General features: G+C 37.5%; 1 protein-coding gene across 6 annotated transcripts in view; it reads right to left on the bottom strand.

The window, feature by feature from the left end:
- NFIA (nuclear factor I A) overlaps positions 1-19458 on the bottom strand; it is a 374337-nt gene that overhangs the window by 236029 nt on the left and 118850 nt on the right. The window lies entirely within an intron of this gene.

Here is a 19458-nt window from a genome sequence, read left to right on the forward strand (position 1 = left end):
ACAGACAATGCAACTCTCCCAGTATTTCTTTTCCTCTGAAAATTCAACTTCTATCTGATATGATTAGAATGTAATAGGTCAACTGCTAACAGAAAACAAACAAACAAAAAAACCCCTTCATTTTTTAGTTTCCAAGCTCCCTTAATGTGGGAATTCTTTGGGCTCCTTTACCCAGGGCTGCTCTGATGCAGCAGGAAATCCACCCCCTCCCCAGGCAGCCCTGGGAATGAGGCCTCTGTCTGGTCCTCTTATTAAAGGTCTGTTAGTGTTATGAGCTTCATTCAGTACTTTCTCTTAAACATGTCATAAAGTAAGTATCTTCAACTGCCCACTACTTAATCACTAAGAAACCAATCATGTCTGAGCCCTTTTTAAAGTCTTAAATCTTAGACTCGAGACAAGTTTATTAAAAATTTTAAGTCACATTCAACATAAAGCTTAATATGTATCCTATGAAAATTAACAATCAAAGAAATATCAGGACATCCTTGTTAACACAAGAATGATAACAAGCCACTTACTATGCACAAAGCTCAGTGCTATAGACCTTATATACATTGTATTATTTAATCCTCATAATCCTATGCTATATTACTATTATTCCAGTTTTACAGGCATCAAATTGGACCTTGGAATACTAAGTAATTTGGATATCGTCACAAAGCACAGCTCCAACTCAGATCTGGACTCCAAAGACCATGCTCCTAATACATCAACTGCTTCCCTTTGAAAAAAAATAGGGGAGTTGGAGGGTGAAGTTTGGGTCTTTTCAAAACTATAAACCAAAACAAAGACAGAAAAACCACCCAAATGCTCATTTTTCCTTGTCATGCACTTAAACCACTAGATAATTTTCCTTCCTGTGCTGAGCTCACTCATGAACAGAGAGGCAGGCAGGCAGTATATGGCAGCAAGAATGAAGAATTGGCCAGAACTTGCTGGCAGCAGGATTTTCAGAGGCAAGATCTTACTGGTGTACAAGAACAAGAGTTTCATCATAATGCTGTGAGCAGAGAGAAAAAGAAAGGAATGATCAGTCATAGACAAGGCTTCAGAGTAGCTAAGTGGTCTCTCTTGGATAAAAATTAAAGAAAGGAAGCACTTGACCTGCTCCTGCTACATGGCGGCCCTACCGGGAGTTCTCACTTTTTAAAAAGTACTTCACACATTGCAGATTGTGTCTTACCTTATCTATCTATGAAAAGCTGAGTCGGGGAAAAAAAAGTTCAGTACCTTTCCAAGACACAGCGGCTAGCCATGCGGACTGAAACTTTATTCAATTCTGTATTTGTTTCCCTTAGCAGAAGCCCACACAAACACCAACATCAAATGTGCATATTTCCTCTCAAAATGATAAATCATGGGATGTTATTAATGTGGAAGTATGTTCTAATCTTTTTAAAAACTTACATGTGGGTAAATAAAAGGCCTATGCCTACTAAAAGCAAAGGGAGGCAGAAACAGTGAATGCAGTGGAGACACCAGAGGAGGCTTTTCATTCATGAATCACTTTGCTGTTGGTGCCACAAAAGTCCCACTTCATAGAAGAGAGATTCACAGGAACTCCATCTGGGTGCATCTTAACAGTGCTTCTGTGGTCAAAGATGAGTGCTAACAGCTACATATTTCCCTGGACTCCCCCACACTGCTGGACTACCAGCTGAACTCTCGGCATCCTGTGAGCACCCAGGTTTCTTTTTAATGACAGCTGCCAGGTTGGGGATGGAGGTACATGGAAGTGGAATCAGTAAATTGATGTATAAGACAAAATCATGAAGTTAAAAGTAAAGGAAAAGAAAAGAAAGATAATAATAGACATTACAATTTCTGGCTAAACAGTTTTAAAGTGCCTTTCAATATAAATATATGTAAAATGGGTCTGTTGTTTATTACTCATGAATAATTGTCAGTGTCTACTTAGAGCTTAGAAAAATGAAATGATCAAAGAAAAATACCAGTGCTCCCCAAACTGACAATCCACTAGATTTCTTTTTTATAGATTTTATTTATTCATTTTTAGAGAAAGGGGAATAGAATGAGAAGGAGAAGGATAGAAACATCAATGTGTGGTTGCCTCCACTTGCCTCATACTGGGGACCTGGCCTACAACCCAGGCGTGTGCCCTGAATGGGAATCGCACCGGTGACCCTCTGGTTCGAAGCCCATGCTCAATCCACTGAGTTACACCAGCCAGGTGCCAATCCACTAAATTTCATTTCTTCAAAATTATACAAAAGTCTGGAAGGTCTTCCTACCCATCTCAGCCACAAAATCTCAGAACCATGTCAGCAGAACCACTCCTTCCCAGATGCAGGCTACCTGGCCTCTCCATACATCCAGTCCACTGTTAGACATCTTGAATTATTACAATAACCTCCTTCACACTGACTTGACTTCTGTCTGCCTCTCTCACTCATTAATCCTAAATATTTATGTGAAACTATCAAGAGTTCATTTATTCATTCATGTGAAGGCTCTTCAGAAAACAGGGATATTCATCCCAATGGAAAGGTTTGCAAACTACAATACAATGGTGGGGGACAGGGTATGGGATGGGATATGGAGTGTACTGATGGGCAGAAAAGAATAGTTCTGAATATATTTCAGTGAAAAGAATGTCTCCATGACTATCTTTAGTTCTAGGACACACCTCATATCTTTAAAATGCTTTTTGACAACAGCCAAAGTAGGAAACATTCCATCTGGTCAGATGATGCACATAAAAAAAAGACAATATGTGTCTCGGAGGCCACATTGACAAGAATCAGCAAAACTGGGGAGAAAGTCTTCAAAATGACTTCTAATCGTGCTTATGCCTGAAAGAGATAACATGCCAGTCACCGGTTTCAGTTTAAAGCTCACAGAAATCCAACCAGTTTCATGTTCTGTCAACACAGTAAAATTGGTCTGGTCTGAATTCTTGCTAGATGCCAGTAGTATCTGTAGCTTTTTTTTTAGTGATAGCTGATACTATACCTCGAAAGTTTCTCAGCAAGAATCTATACATCCAATAGAATAAGATTTGGTATGTTGATATAAAGACTGGTTTCAAATGAATACAAAGTACTGAAAAACAAAACACTTTCACCTATAAAGTCTTATATAAATAATCATGCATCAAAATAAATACTGCAAAGTAGAAAGTAAAATGTCATTGTGCGATATTAACTGACTACTGTAAAACTGTGAATCTATGTAAAATATTGTGACCTGTGCCAACAATGAAGCATTGGAATAAACACAGGACCACTGGAGTTCTCATCAGCTCAGTTCAATGAACCTCTTGATCCGGCCTCTTGTGATAACCAAGTGTTTGAACTCCGCCCAGTCTTATAACTTTCTGAACACCTACTTTCACATTTTTATAATGAAGAATCCAGTAACTAGATAATCTCCAGGGGCTCTAAATTTGCATGACTCTAAATTTTTCTACATTTTGATATCATTACTAATATATCTATGAGAAAACCTCACTTCTGAGAGCTTTTAACAATATCTGTTAAGTGAACCCTCAGAGAAATTGAAATGCTGTGTACTATGTGGGCTAAGCCTTGCTAAAAGTCCTAGGCAACTTAGTATAATATTAAGAGTGCAGTCTCAGAAGTTAAGACTAGCTAGGTTCTGTCCTGGCCAATGTGGCTCAGTTGGTTGGAGCATTATCCCATAAACCAAAAGGCTGCAGGTTCGATTCCCAATCAGGAGACATGCCCAGGTTGTAGGTTTGGTCTCTGGTCAGGGCAACCAATCAATGTTTCTCCCTCACATCAATGTCTCTCTCTTCCTGTCTCTCTCCCTGCCACTTCCTCTCCCCCTTCTTCTCTCTCTGGAAAAAGAAAAAATAAAAGAGCAGGTAGGCTCAAATCCCAGGTCTATAACTTATATACTCAATACTCACAGTATGACCTTGGGTAAATTCATTTACTCTTTGTGCTTCAGTTTCCTCATCTATAAAATGGGGATAATAGCAGTGTTACTTCATAGAGTAACCATTGGGACCTAACTGAATTGACAATAAAATAAGTTTATAATTGGCAATGGGCTTTAAATCAATCAATGTGACCTAGCATTATGCTAAGCCCTCTCAACTGAGAAAATTATGTCTGAGCTCATAGATTACAGCCCCAGTGTCTACAATAGTGGGTACTAAGTAAATACAATAGTTATTGAGTGAAAGAATGAGCAAGCTCTAAGAGAAAAAAGCTCTATAAGTTTTCAGTATCACCAAGTATATGTCAAAGGAATGCTCAAACAAAAATAGGATCACGGGCTGTGCTGTCCTCAACCCACCATCCCTGGTAGATAGGAATAGCAGCTGAGTCTTCTATTATAGTGAAGGTCAACGTCCATTTTCTAGATAGTTTCATTATCTTCAGGAACTGTATCAACCCAAGGGGGCGATGAGGTAGACTAACTCAGATAAAGTCAAACATCCACAACTAGAAATTAATCAAATTTTTAGGGCATTTTTTGCTTCTTTGCTTTTATAGGAATGAAAATAGATCCATTTAACAAATCATTCAGGATTACACAGTAAAGGGCATTTTTTTAAAGATAGGTCCTCCTGCTATATCTTATATCAGGTACTACCTTTAGTGTAATTTACATGCATCCTTTGAATTCAAATAGATGCATGGATCAGATGGCCTGTAGAAAGTTCTATAACCCAGGACAATCTCCTAAGAACTATGTGTGAATTAGTTCAAGTCTGAATAACTTCTAATCCATCAGCTAACTGACTCCAGTTCACTAATCACAACCTAAGTTTAATTCTGATCCTTAGAGCTTATGCCTAAGTAGATAAGAATCTTAAGACAATAAACTAATCAGAGGTTCTTCTAAACTAGATCCATTTCAAAACAGTCATAGGAAATGTAGAGATCACTTTGACGAGAACAATCCAGATGGAGAAAAGCCACAGCTCCAGTTGCTCATTTTATAACTTGCTAGGTAGCTGGTGGAACCCCCCCCCCCCCAAAAAAAGCTTAAGAATTTATAGAAGACGAATTCTTTTTTGGTCAAAAATGAGTATTTAAAGACCACCACAGGTTTGCACACCTTAAAATCTATGCTGAAACTCAAACTGTCACTCAGTCTAGCTGAAGCCTAGACTGGCCTTGATCCTGGAGATGTGCAGATTCTCCTGAATGCATCCTCACCACTTATGGTGTGGCTGCTACTGAAGTCGATTCCAATCATCTTTTTTTTTTTTTTACTTTAATTTAGCCCAAACAATAGTTATTGTCACCCACTGTTACAAAGAACTATCACAGGTACAAAGAACACAGAACCTGGTGGGGGAGACTGACTTTCGTATAACTAACTACAAATCGCAACCACACTTAACCACCATAAGGCACATTAACCATGTGTGATAGGTAAACAATGAAGAAGAACCTAGTAAAGGAAGGCCAGGGAGCTTGTGCCTCTTTCCACAAAACATGGGGGGACTTGGAGGATGAACAGGGTTTCAAGAGGCAAGGAAGAACTGAGCACTCCAGCCAGGAGAGCTGGCATACAGAACCCTGGCTGATGTGGCTTAGTAGACCCGTGCTGGCCTGCAAACTGAAAGGATGCTGGTTCTATTCCTGCTCAGGGCACATGCCTGGGTTGTAGGCTGGATCCCACTTGGGGACATGAAAGAGGCAACCCACTGATGTACTACAAGGGGTACACACATCAATGTTTCTCTCCCCCCTCTTTCTCCCTCCCTTCCCCTCTCTGTAAATATAAAAATTAAAAAAAATAATAACAGGCATAGGCAAAAAGGAGGAGGGCAAGTTGACATCTGTTTTATAAGGGAAGATGGTGAGCAGTCCCATGTAACTTTAAGCTTTAATTGTGACATGTACACTTGAGCATTTGAAGTGTTAGCATTTATACTTCCCCACTATTAATAATATTACTGATAGATTCAGAGTATCCCTGAACACATTCCAGTATAAAATTCACCTGCCTATGAGGTCTTTTCTAGCACTTGCCCCCTTCATTTAGACAAGGCAGACTTTAACTTGTGGCTCATAGAGAAAACTGAAACCATAGGAACCAATGGAATGTGGAATAAAAAATGTACTTTGAAATAAAATAAAGGTTAAGCTCTCATACCAACAGACCTTGGTAGGTCAGCAAAAATGTAGGTGTTAACAGGAAATCGCTATATTGTGTAATCTCCATTTCACCCTCCACAAAATTGCACTATAACTCAAAATAAGTGAAGCAACAATTGGATGGATGACCAGTTTTTGTTGTTTACATAGTTTAATGCACAAATGTGCAGTTTCCATGACTTTCAGAATGACGTGATTTACATGAAGCTTTAACAATAAATAAACTTGAAGTGCTGTATATAGTTAGCATATGGTGAAAATTTCAAGCAAAACTCTCTCTGCCACTCCCTGCAAGACATTTAAAATATTCTCCCTTATTGGACTTTTCTTTTTGTCTTTAATTTACACCATGGTATTTTTCCTCCTGTGCAATAATTTTTTGTTTTATAAATAAAATGTAAGGGTGGAAAATAAAACAAAACAAAAACATGTTCTTTACATATTAATGCCACAATAACCACTAACAACTGCACACAGACTTTACAGATATTTTTATAACTTTGCCATTTTAAAAGTTAGTCAGGGAGCCCTGGCTAGTGTGGCTCAGTGGATAGAATGCTGGCTTGAGAATCAAAGGGTCACAGGTTTGATTCCCAGTCTAGGGTGCATGCTTGGGTTGTGTCTGGGTCCCTGGTGGTGGGTGCATGAGAGGCAAGCACACATTGATGTTTCTCACCCTCTCTTTCTCCTTCCCTTCCCCTCTCTAAAATAAATAAATAAAATCTTTTAAAAAAATAGTTAGTCCTGGCTGGTGTAGCTCAGTGGATTGAGCATGGGCTGTGAATCAAAGGGTTGCCAGTTCAATTCCCAGTCAGGGCAAATGCCTGGGTTGTGGGCTGGGTCCCCAGTAGGGGCTACCTGAGAGGCAACCACACATTGCTATTTCTCTCCCTCTGTTTCTCCCTCCAATACCTGGGGGAAAAAATAACAGAATTATTTGCAATAAATCCCCAAAATATACCTTTCTAGGAATTGGCACAAATAAATCCTTAAACAACCAAGTATTCTGTTGTTGATTTTTTAAAACCCTTCCATATGAATCTTACGTAAACAAGATTTCCCAGAGAACATAGTCTGACGATGGTTATGGTTATGCTCTTATTGCATCCTCCTTCCCCCAGTTTCACTACAGTGTTTTCCTTCCCTTTCACCTACTTGGATTTTATGTAAAAGGATCCAGATAAAGTTTATGACAACAATACATTATAGGGAGATAACACCTTAATTCCCTCCAACCAAAAATAGGAAACAAGTAATAAAGGCAAAATCTCAATCTACAGCTACCTTTGGCACCTATCCTTTTAAAATATCAGAACGATCAGTGTCTTTGCAATGCCAAGTCAGGTGTGATCTAACACGTGTACAAGACAGGAGTCAAGAGAGGATAGAGCTACAGTTCAACATTTACTGACAAACTAAAGAATGCACTGGCATCTGATTTTCTTGAAAGAAAAAAAGACTTGTCTGTGATTGTTGTTCACTAAAATCATCATTAAGAAATACCAATATTTAAGTAATTTCATGAATACTCTTTTTTATAATTCTTTAATCCACTCCCAAGGATATGTTTATTGATTTTAGAGAAAGAGGAAGGAAAGGAAGAAGAGAAGGAGAGAGGAGGAAACAGAGAGGGTAGAGGGAGGGGAGGTACATTGAGGTGACACAGAAACATCAATGGGTTGCCTCCTAGCACACCCCTGAACAGGGACTGAACCGCAACCTTCTGGTGCATGGGAGGAGGCTCCAACCAACCAAGCCATCGGACCAGGGTTTAATGAATACTCTTAATTCAGAAATTGCCATTACAGCCACTTGACAGTTTTTGTTTTGACCTGTATTTCTATTCCCACCTGCCACAAATCTTTTACCTGAAATGCTTTGTGTGGAAACTCATTAAAATGCTCTTGTGAGAGGAAAGCACAACACTACTGCCTTCCCTTTGTCTAATGGCACAAGACCTCTCCTCTCTCTCTCATAAATTCATTCTAATTAAATTATGCTTCTCAAGGTGCTCCCTTCTCATGCAATCCTTATGTAATTGTACCTAATATTTTCTCCACAATTGATGTTACATTAAACAGGCTTTTACTACCCTCTATCTTCCTAATGGCCCTCACTCTTTTTCTTTCTTTTCTTTTCCTGAGTTTTTTTGCTCAAAGGAGATAGGAATTTGACATGACAAACTCTATTTTAAGAGTTTGCCTTCAGCTTTCATCAGTTCTTTATAATTTTCTTAATGACACATAAGATATACAAAGCCTCAAACAAATATATCTCTTTGAACATCAGAGAGAGCATTACATTTTAAAGCTCAATGAAAGGAAAACAGGTCAGTTAACGGGTCATTAGCCAGTTTTATCTAAAGACAGTGATGCTACAGGTGAGAGGATGTGTTGATTAAAATGAGTACAATGAATCTTACAAAAATTATCAACAACCATTCCATTTTCCATAGATGTAATAAAGGATATTGATTCTTTAAGTTATCAGGATGTATTTTCATATGATAATTGGGATCTAAAAGAAAAACAAATCCAAGAAAGTATGTGAAATCTCAATGCATATTTTGGCCTGTGTTGTAGATTTTCATGAGAATTTTCTCTTTTTAAATAAAATGTAGAGGGAGTAGTTGTTTTCTCCTTTACACTGTTCTGTGTTTCAGCAAGCCTGTGGAATACACAGGAAGCCAGTTGTATAAGAAATGAGTACTTTGTACTTGAAAAGATTATATGATCGAATTTTATAACTTTGCTAACTAAGTATGTACATAACTCATCTAGAGCCATAGAGAAACTACTTAAGTGTGTATTGCTGGATTCAACTACTGCTTTCATCATTAGAAATTATACTAATAGCATCGTATACATTATTAAAATGTCTATACTTTTTTGGGTTTGTTTGGCTTTTCTTCATCCTTTCTGTCATTACTTGGGGTTGAGTACACATTTAATTATGTGGTTGTGACAATTCACTGTACTAAATATGTAAATACTCTAGGGCACTTCTAGAAACACAAGTAAGTGGATATGTCTTGTGTACCCAACATAACTGATATCATTTTAAGGGTTGTGGTAACATTTTTTAGTTTAGAGATTCCAAACACCATTTCACAGCAGAAGGTCTATCAACAATTGTTGATTGGCAGATCAAATCAGAGGGTGAGATGCTTTAAAAGGGTCAATGTTTTAATATTAGAATTTTCTGCAGAATGATCAATTAATCTTTCTGAAAAATAACTTCTTTTTCTATGTAGAATATTAAATGTGATAATTAATTTTACCTAACATTTATTGAGTACCTCCAATGTTCCAGGAGCAACATTCTAAACTGTTTTACATGAATGACCTCATATCATCATCTCCCTTATACAGATGTAGAAATTGAGGCACAGGGAGGTCAAGTGGCTTGCACAAGATTATAGTGCCAGTAAAAGTGAAAGCTGGAATTTGAACCAGCAATCGGGCTCCAGAATCCACACTAACAACCATACTATACCTCCTTAGTGAGCCACCAGCCTCCCAGGTAGTGAGAGAAAACCACATGTACTCCCATTTTATAGGAAAGAGGCCTTGTCATTAATTATAACATAGTATGAAAATAATAAATGATGTTAATTCTATGACACACATTTGATTAGCCATATAAGTCTGAGCAGTGACATCTTGGGCAATAATGTCTTCACAGAGTTCAATGCTAGAGTTCATCAGAGGTTTCAAATAAACCACAGGCATGTTTCACCATGAGACAATATGATCCTAGCCTGGCTGTAGCTGAAAATACCCTAGGCTTGTCACCACTGCAAATGGCAACTAGGGGTCAATACGAAATGAATTGCATAATTCTAGCTCAGCTTTTTGAACAAATCAGCAAAACCTCCTAAGACTATGCAAAAAAGTATATACTTGGAACTATACCCTATTCTGAGGAAACTAGCATTAGAATGAACCAGAAAATAAAATTTTTTAAAAGCTTGCATTTCCTTCCCAGAGAGGAAGCAATATAATATGCATGGCCTCCAGTCAAACAAATCTGGGTTCAAATCTCATTTCTGTTGTACACTGGGTGTGTTACCTTGTTAAAGCTTCATAAGTAAGCCACAGCATGCTCATCTCTGAAATGAGGGTGCCAGCAGTTGCTACATATTGGGGATAATGTGAAAATTAAATGAGGTGACATAGGTAAACCAACTTTCATTTCCCTTAGCATTTTCTAAATATAAATAAATGGTAGCTATTAATTGATGATATCCCCAATATAACTCCCCTGCTTTGAACAGAGGGACCAACTTCTATAGAATTTCATTATTATTGTTTTCTAGGAGGGTTCCATCTAAACCTTTTTTAAAAATTTCAAATGTAAACATACAAAGAGTTATACATATGCAGAAAGGGGGGATAGCACAAAAGAAATATATCTACTTATGAACACCATCTCATCCTGTCTAATCATAAAATATAAATATTTATCAAAATAAACAAGCTTCATTTTACAACAATTTTATACTATGTTTAAGGTATAGTAACATTCACTTTTTTTCAATTGAGAAAAGAGGAATAAACTGAAGAGTAATCTGTACCAACCACTGGTAAAACAGACCACGTTTGTGGTCTTTAGAATTCTAGTCAAGGGCAGCAGGCACATTTTTCACACCTCTCCTTCTTCCTTAAAATAGGGACTATTCTTACTTCAAAATGGGAGGTGAGAGAATGAGAGAGTGGTGGTTTTTTAGGGGGAAAGGCCATTCTCCAACCCCTGCCTAAGGATAGCAAACATAATACCTCAGAGTGATGAAGGAGGGTGGGGGCAGGCTGGGGTGGTGAGGTCTCTGCCTTTTAAGCAAGCCAGCCAGCAAACACAAATGCATGCAATTTGAAATTTTAATTAGGGTGCCATGTGCTAGTGACATATGGTGACACACTGACAGCTGGGCGTCCAGGTTCAGGAACAGACCTGGGTTCTGAAGTCACAGTTGGCAGAAGCAAAGTTCTCCGCTTGTGCGCTAGGTGCTAGCATGCCTGGAAGGTGCTGTGCCAACATCACCCTGCCATGCAGCACTGCCTTCCGGCCGCTTGTAGACGCTGCCTGCCCAGGGACCATTACTACAATTCAGAAGGAAGTGCAGATGAAAAGAAATAAAGAAGATTAAACCCCCACATCCCATTCTCAGTTTCAAGCCAGAAAATACTCAGAACAGTATAGCCACTAATTTTTTGTGACTCCTCAGTCAGAGAATCAGGGACTTTCACACCAATTGTCCTCGCAAAAGCATTTTCTTTGTGACTGTGATAGGACTCACATTAAAGTATAGTGATCAAGAACTGTATCACCTGATCCAAAGTCCACAGCATTAAGCCCTTACATAAAACCAAATAGGATTTAAAAGTCACATTTACATAGATTAGAAGAAGACTCATGCTAGCAATGTATCAAGATTGAATAAAAACATTTTAAGACAACTTGTTAAGCATTAAAGGTCAAGCTGGCTAACTTTCTTCTATCAGAGTTTTTTCCATGATGAATTAAATGTTGGCCACTTTGACCTTTGAAGCTTAACAAGTTGCCTAAAAATGCCTTAAAATGGGTTAATGAATTGCTTGTAGCTTCTTCATTCACTTTTCCTTGTCCACTCTGCCTATTTATTCTACTTGAAGTGAAAATGGTCTAAATGTGCTGTTTCTAGGCAAGTCTAGGACCTACAGCAAACAAAATAATGAGAGGATTTCTTAGCTAAACCATGCAATATTAAGAGAACCATTCTTTAGATCCTTCTGAGCTATAAATCTTTGTAAGGAACTAGAGTAAGTAAATGGGCATGCCAAACTGCCCCATCCACAGCTCTGCGGGAAATCTGAGTTTCTAGCCAATAAGCAATGAAATTCTCCCAGGATATTATAAATATGGGGCCCAAATGCTTATCTCTTCCTTGCATTCCAAATCAGCAAAATGAATTTAAGGTAGAACTACCTTTGAAGTGGAAATTCAAAGTTCATCAATTTGATTTAAAACCAGCAATTTACTGCTTCTCCCTATTGAATAAACACATACACACCCCTCCAAAGTTTTTAAACAGCAAGACATAGGAAATGTCACTTTGTATTTTATGATTAGTATTGTTATTATTATGCAGAGAAGTTGATTTACATTGCATTTTATTCTACTTCAACTTAATTTTTGGAAAGCAACAAAACAAGCTGAAGATTAACATCAGCCGTTCCAGGCTTCCGACAACAGTGCCGCAAGCTGGAAAATACAGATACTAGAATTTACACCCTCCAGTTGTGAGCCCATTAACTAGTTTGGACAGCACATATGCATTCTTCATACCGCTACCCTTAAAAAAATAAAGGATGCTGATAAAATAAACAAACAAAAAATACTGTAGTCTCCTACATATTAACACGAGCTCTTTGAAATAAAATACCACTGGCCAGTAAAATCTCCTATAAAATTTGCTCTTCTAAAAGAAATGCACTAAAATATGCCTTAAGGAGCAATGATATAAACCAAAGGCAAAGCATATTCTCAATTCTAGATATTTTACAAATTTATCTTAAACTAGCTTTTAACTGGTTCAAGCAAAGATTCCTTGCACTTGAGTAAGGGCTCCACAACCATGATCTATGTGTTTGCTAAGCACTAGTGACTACCACCTAGGGGACACAATTTTTTTGCCCTGCTAAAATTCTCTATAAAGTTTATACAGATTTCTTGTCCCAGCCAAGTATTAGGCATTGATTCCCAACCCTATGTTTTCAACAGCACACTACAGCTATAATTTTCAAAAGAGATACCACTAAATTTCATTTAAAATCTACCTATAGCACCTACACACAAAAGAAAAACCAACATACCCTGAAAGCAAATTTACTTTTAATTTTCTTTATAAAACTAAAACCTTATAAAAGTATGAAGCACAGAGTTTAAAATATACTTTCCAATTAATAATGGCAGAACTAGAATCCACATGTGGACAAATAAAGCAAAATCTCTCCAAAAATATCAAGTCTCTATTCTGGAAATATTCAGTTACTCTGTAAGAATAACCAGGCTCATCAAAAACTGTTAAGTATAGTATTTTACTCTGCTTTATTTATATAAGATTTTTTCCTGGAAAAATAACTAGTTAATAAAAACTGAAATTGAATTTCTACTCCCTAAAATAATATTATATAAAGAAATAGCATTGAAAAGAGATGTTTCTTATGGTTGTATAAACATCTACTGTTAATTAAATGTTAATTTTTCACTGAGTCTTTCATAGAATGGCATATTACTGAACATTTACCAAAAAATAAGCATCACCTTTGAATAAGCTAAAACTGCCAAGAGAGAAAAGAATTCACAGATCAGCAACACAGGTCAGGAGAACAATATTGTTTATGGAAGTGAATTACAGACTGGACCTTGAAATACAAAGGATTCAAGAAAATTTAGGGTTAGATGTAAGACTTATGGTCCCTTAGGTTCCATTTCACATAAAAGTTGCATGAATTGGTAATTTTTTATGTGGCTAAGATATTAACTAACAGGGGAACATATTAATGATTGCCTAAGACCCTGTGATCAGAGCAGTTTTGACACAGGAATCTCAGTTGGACAAAATTAACATTCCATGAAGTAGACTAGAAAAGAAAAATCTATAAATTTTTTGAAAATATTTCAGTATAAATTCCTAACTATCATTGTTTTAAATGTAGAAACTAACATCAGAGGCACTTATGTGACAAGAGGTGGTGACAGAAAGAAGCAGAGGTCTATGGAATTGGTTTCTCAGAGGGCTACAGAAAAAGAGCCAAGATTTTAAAAAGGGGAAATTGATAGGAACTCGTTATGGATTCTATGCTGTGCTTAGCTATCTTTAAAACTGAAAGGAGCTCTATATTGTCAAAGTACCTGGATTTAATCCAGAGATACTCATGAAACAGTTTTGAGAACCCTAGAAATTAAGAGCTGTGAGCAGCGTGTCAATAAGAGGCCAGAAATAGGGCATTTTTAATTAAAAAGAGAAGTGATCAGCACAGTGTGGTAGAAAGGGCCCTGAAGTCTGATCTGCTCTTCCAGCTTTGCCACTTACTACCCACAGCAGGGAACACAGTGCTTCCTTGCCCATGAAAGGGTGAGGTAGAGTCCAGGCCACCACATTTCCTCCCAGCTCTAAAATGCTCTTCAATGACCTAATCTTTACCTTGACTACCTTACAGGGTTTCTGTGAAAATAAAATAAGACAAGCTTGTGTGGAAATTGTTAAATATTATTTTTTAAATATAGGAATTCTTATTATGACCTGAAGTTGATGTGAATACAGGGAGAGGAACGCCTCAGTTGCAAAAAGGTGGAGAAAATTCAGAGACGATACGATGTTTGTGCTACTGAAGTCTTCAGAAAAAGAAGTGATTCACTGCTCACTCAGAAAGAAATCTGACAGCAATCTTAGGCCTGGTGTCTTTAAGAGGACCCATATTTTAAAATCCTGAAACAAAACAAACGGTACCATTTTCCACCAGTGACTGACTCTAGTCCAAGTGTTGTGCCAAGTAGTTGACATGACTGATTTCACCAATTCTCACATAACTCTTATGAGGTATATGCTGTTATGCCATTTTAATATCAATAGATGGGGTGACATGACACTTAAATGTTTAAGGCAAGGTCACCTAGCTAATATGGATTTGAACCCAGGTCTCTCTGGCTGACACTAAATTATCTTGTTTATCAAATTAATTATTATCAAATTAATCTTGTTCATCTTAACTATCACATTATACTAATGCTGTTCCTTTCTGCACAAGCACTTCCCCAACTTTAATTGAATTCATCAGGCCAATTAGTTAATTGGGTCAAAAGTTAAGTTGGCTTTAGATGTATGTTGACAAAGCTCCAAATAAAAACAGAAGCATAAGGCAACATACTCTTAATAACCTGTACTAGAACTGCCAGTCCTATTAGAGTATGATGTTTACCTGTTGGTATATCTATGAAGGGCAGTAAGAACATTAATGAGCAAATTTTTAAAGGAAAAAGTAGGCAGGTTACGAAATAAACACATGGACCATCAGAATTGTTTCTGGGATACAGCAGGTTTGTAGCTTGTCTAGTAAACATATCAGATTTGTATATCATCTTTGGTATAAGCAAAATACAAATGACTATAGATTATGGCTCATCGTCTCTTTTTACCATGTTAATAGAGAAAATATTTGCAGAACAACACTGAAAAGCTTCTACTATGCATTTTGTCAATGGAGAATTATTACTTTTGACTATGTATTAGAATCCACCTATTTCTGTTACACCTAATTCAGAAGCTATTCTATCTTTCTCTGGGCCGGGAGGGGTGGGGGTCATGGAGGACACAGAGCACCAGACAAAGTTCAGTGTTCTGTAGATGAACCTTTACCTAAGAGACTTCTGTAAGTGGAAAACTTGGAAATGAAAAAAGACCCTCCCCATAGCACTCAGTGATCAAAAGAGAAATACTAGAAGTTGCAGAAAAGCTTCTTTTCTTACATTTTTTTTCTCTTCAATTTTATACTCAACTATTCTGAATGGCAGATATTAACATTTTCATAAGCACATGATATAAATGGGTCCAAACCAAACACACGGTCACTTGCCAACTTCAGTAGGTTTTGGAGGCATATTCAATGATAAAAGCCATGTTTTTCCCCATACAGAGGATTCTGACGGTTCTTGCCAGTTTTGAACTCTACACTAGGCTAATCTGAAAAATATTTAACAGAAGATTTTAAGAATCTGAGTATAACAATTTTCAGGAGGAAGAAAGAGAAATGTTCAAATTTGGAAATCGCAGGTGAAGGCCCGTATAAAGTCAAAGGCTAGGACACATGAAGAAAAAGGCCTATGCCTCCTTGAAATACCAAATGAGACACACTGTCATAGATGATTTATGGAATTTCCTCTTTACATCAGAAATACTTCCAAACTACCTCCCACTTGGTTCTCCAGCACTTCCAGTAAATGAAGTCAAAAGTGAAAATATACACAAATCCCTCCATATTTTGACATTTCAAACTTCAATAAAGGCTCAGTTCCACATGGTGGCCTAAAATTAGACAAACATTAGAAGACTAAAGAAAGAGAAGGAAGTTTTTTGTTGTGTTATTTTTAATATGCTTCAAAGCTTGCTCAGTCCTTTTTTGTAAATTCTAAGATGCAGTTTAGAAAAGAAAACAAATCTCTGCAGGGGACAAACTAAATTCCAAACTCAGGTGCTTAGAAGAAGGTTATCATTACTCAGCATCTAAAAGAAAATTAATGGCTTCCTAAAGATTTACCAATATTTGTGAACCAAGGCAGATCTCAGTTTTGATCCCTGTAATCACCCCTGTTTTGTGTGATAGGGGAGGGGAGGGGAGGGGAAAGAGGGAGAGGAAGGGAAGAAAGATTGATTGATTCGACAGTCATAGGGTTGAGAAGGAATCAGAATTCAGGAAGATGCACATCACAACATCCTCATAAAGTTTTTCAAAACATTGCTACTGTCTACACACCAGAAGCTGATGGAATCAAAAACCTTCAGCACCATCTTCTGTCTAATTGAATTGGTGCCTGTAATGGGAGGAAGCTGTTTCTCAGAACCGAAATAAGTGGTACTGGGAAAAGGAAGAGGCCAACAAGGCGCGCTGGAGACAAACAGAATTGGTAGAACGGGCGCCCAGAGTCTCTGGAAAGCAAATCCTGTTTAGTCCTTATCCATCCAGGTCACAGTGAAGGCTGTATCATAGCAACTTGCAACTTTAAATACTATTATTCATTTGGTCATTACTTTCTCTTGGTTCCTTTCACTTACCCGTATTTCTGATAGCCAAATCCTTAAATGAAAGCAGAGACTATGAGAATGTTGTCAAATTTCAATAATGCTCAAGGGGGCAAAGAAAATCACCAATCTCCTAATGGTTTGGTCTAACATTCTTTCTGGAGTTACCCAGTAACAGATTAATGTAGCTAAGCATTGTAACACTAAGCTGAAGTACTAAGAAAACATGCCTGAAATTTAAAAGTAGGCCTCACTTGGTAGTTAAAAAAAAAAAATCCAGCATTTTCAATGCCATGTTTCCTTATTTATTTATCTCTAATTTATTGTGGTGTCAAAACCCATGTCTGGTCTTGGAAAAATTTTGCACAAAATTGGCTTTTTATAGTATCAGACCTTTATAATTACATAACCTCAATTAAAAAACGGCAAGGAGAATTTGGTGCTCAGTATCAAAAATGATATAAAGCCTGTAACTGGGAAGGCAAGAAAAGGAGTTACTTTTGCAAGAAATACAAGTCTATGTCTTGTAACTAAAATCCTTGGTACTAGGGTAACCAATCTAGTCTACATGTTAAGTATACTATCCAACTCATATTCCTGCATGCAGATTTCATGTATATTCTGATTCCAAAACTTTGTAACTGCCTAACAATCAGATGTTTTCATTGTTTGTTTCAGTGTATGCCTCTATTGGACCCTGTTCAGATCCTATTCAGACTCTATTCAGATCCTATCAGTCACATCACAAGATGTGTAAATGAGAAAGTGTGAAAGAAATTCTGAGACATCAACTATCACTCTGTGCTACTTCTGTCTGATTAAATGTAAATCATTGTTGTGATGTAACCATAAAAATGGGATAAGGTATGTGTGTCTGTTTTACAAGCACAAATTGGAAACCATGGACTTAGAACTTTAAATCTCAAATCAGACGGCAGCCCTACTCAGGAAAATGACCTGGCTTCCAGGAGTAATTTCACATTCCAATCCAAGCCTACCCCAATAGTGGTAGCACAGAAACAGTGTCTGGCAAATGAAAGAATTCACCAACCTCACGGAGCTGGGTGAGAACTAATTAGTCCAGAGTACCACGAGGATGGAACTGAGTGTTGCGGGGTGAGATTAAGTAGATGGTCCCTGGAGTCACCTGACTGGTGCCAATTTCCTCATCAGTAAAATGGGAGGATATTGTAAAGATTAAATAAGAAAAGTGACACAGGAGCTTAGAACACTGCCTGCATGCCACGAAGCAGCATTCAATAAATGCTATCAGTATTATTAAAATTCAGTTGCATTATCATCAGAAATAGGAACATGTAACACTCCCTCATCCTAAAACCATAACTGTGAATGAGAGTTCCCCCAATCCCAGATATGATCCAAATCCAATCAACCCATCAGCAAGTATTTAATGAGTGCCTATGATTGCACACTCCTAGACTCCTGATGGCCAGCTCTCCTTGTATGTAAAAAGTCAGGGAAGTCCTTCTTAATATAGGCAAAGTGATTCTGTATAACAAATCAGTGGTGAACTTACTGATTTAGATATATTTATTTGAAAACTGGGGAAACAACCTATGGCCCATCTGGGAACCATATTTTTAGAATCTTCTCTATGTGCCTGTACTATGGGTTCTGAAGCCACGTGCTACCCAGGTAGAGAGCAGGAAAAAAGCAGATGCCCAAGAATCTCTGGCCAGAGATCAGGCCCAAGCCCCACACACCTAATTTTCAGTACTCCTGGCCTTGTCTACCTTGGCTTCTGAACCTGCCTCTTCTTCATCTGTCCACCTTTGATCTGCTTTCTCCTGGTCTCAGAAGGTCACCTACCTCCTTGAAACCCTCACCCTGAATACACCTTCTGACTCTAAGGCTTTGAATTGATCATAGATAATCTGTTTGGCTCCTTAACAGTCTGAGTGTCTGACCACCTGTGATGCCCCCAAATTTTTGAAAGGCACCAAATGGGCCATTTTTTACATAGTATATCATGTCACCTTCACAGTGAGCCTATATCATGTAGGTATTACTATCCTTATTTTACAGACTAGGAAACAGTTACTTTCCCTAAGTTAAATAACTTGCCACTGGATGGAATCAGGCCCACAAAACTCTGAATAGTAGCTTAGGCACCAATTACTATGACCTTAAGTAATGTATTTAATTTGGAAGAAATACAAATTAGGTATGGCCTGGTCACAATAGTTAATTGTCAAATGATGACAAAAACTAGTCCTAACTATAAAAAAAATTTTTTTCAAGTACCAGAATGATTGATTACTAACTTAGAATAACAGATTTCTATCCATTATAAGTGCCCTAGAAGATTATTTATAAAACTCACCTAAATAACAACAACACCACAAGTAAAATAATTTGCCTAAAATCAAACACTTGCCAAGTGGTTGGCCCAGGATTTGAACCCACATTATTAAATTATTCTCTTGTAAGACCTAAGAGTCAATGCACAATTCATATGGGGAAAACAAATTTTTGAAGCTAAAATTAAAAAAAGAAAAGAAATCTCTAGTTTCTTGTTCTTAGTTCCCAGTGTGTGTCTTGCTTTGCAGTAAGTCA

Source organism: Phyllostomus hastatus, unplaced genomic scaffold (genome assembly GCF_019186645.2).
Source record: "Phyllostomus hastatus isolate PE091 unplaced genomic scaffold, TTU_PhHast_1.1 phas_contig_209, whole genome shotgun sequence".
Lineage (NCBI taxonomy): Eukaryota > Metazoa > Chordata > Mammalia > Chiroptera > Phyllostomidae > Phyllostomus > Phyllostomus hastatus.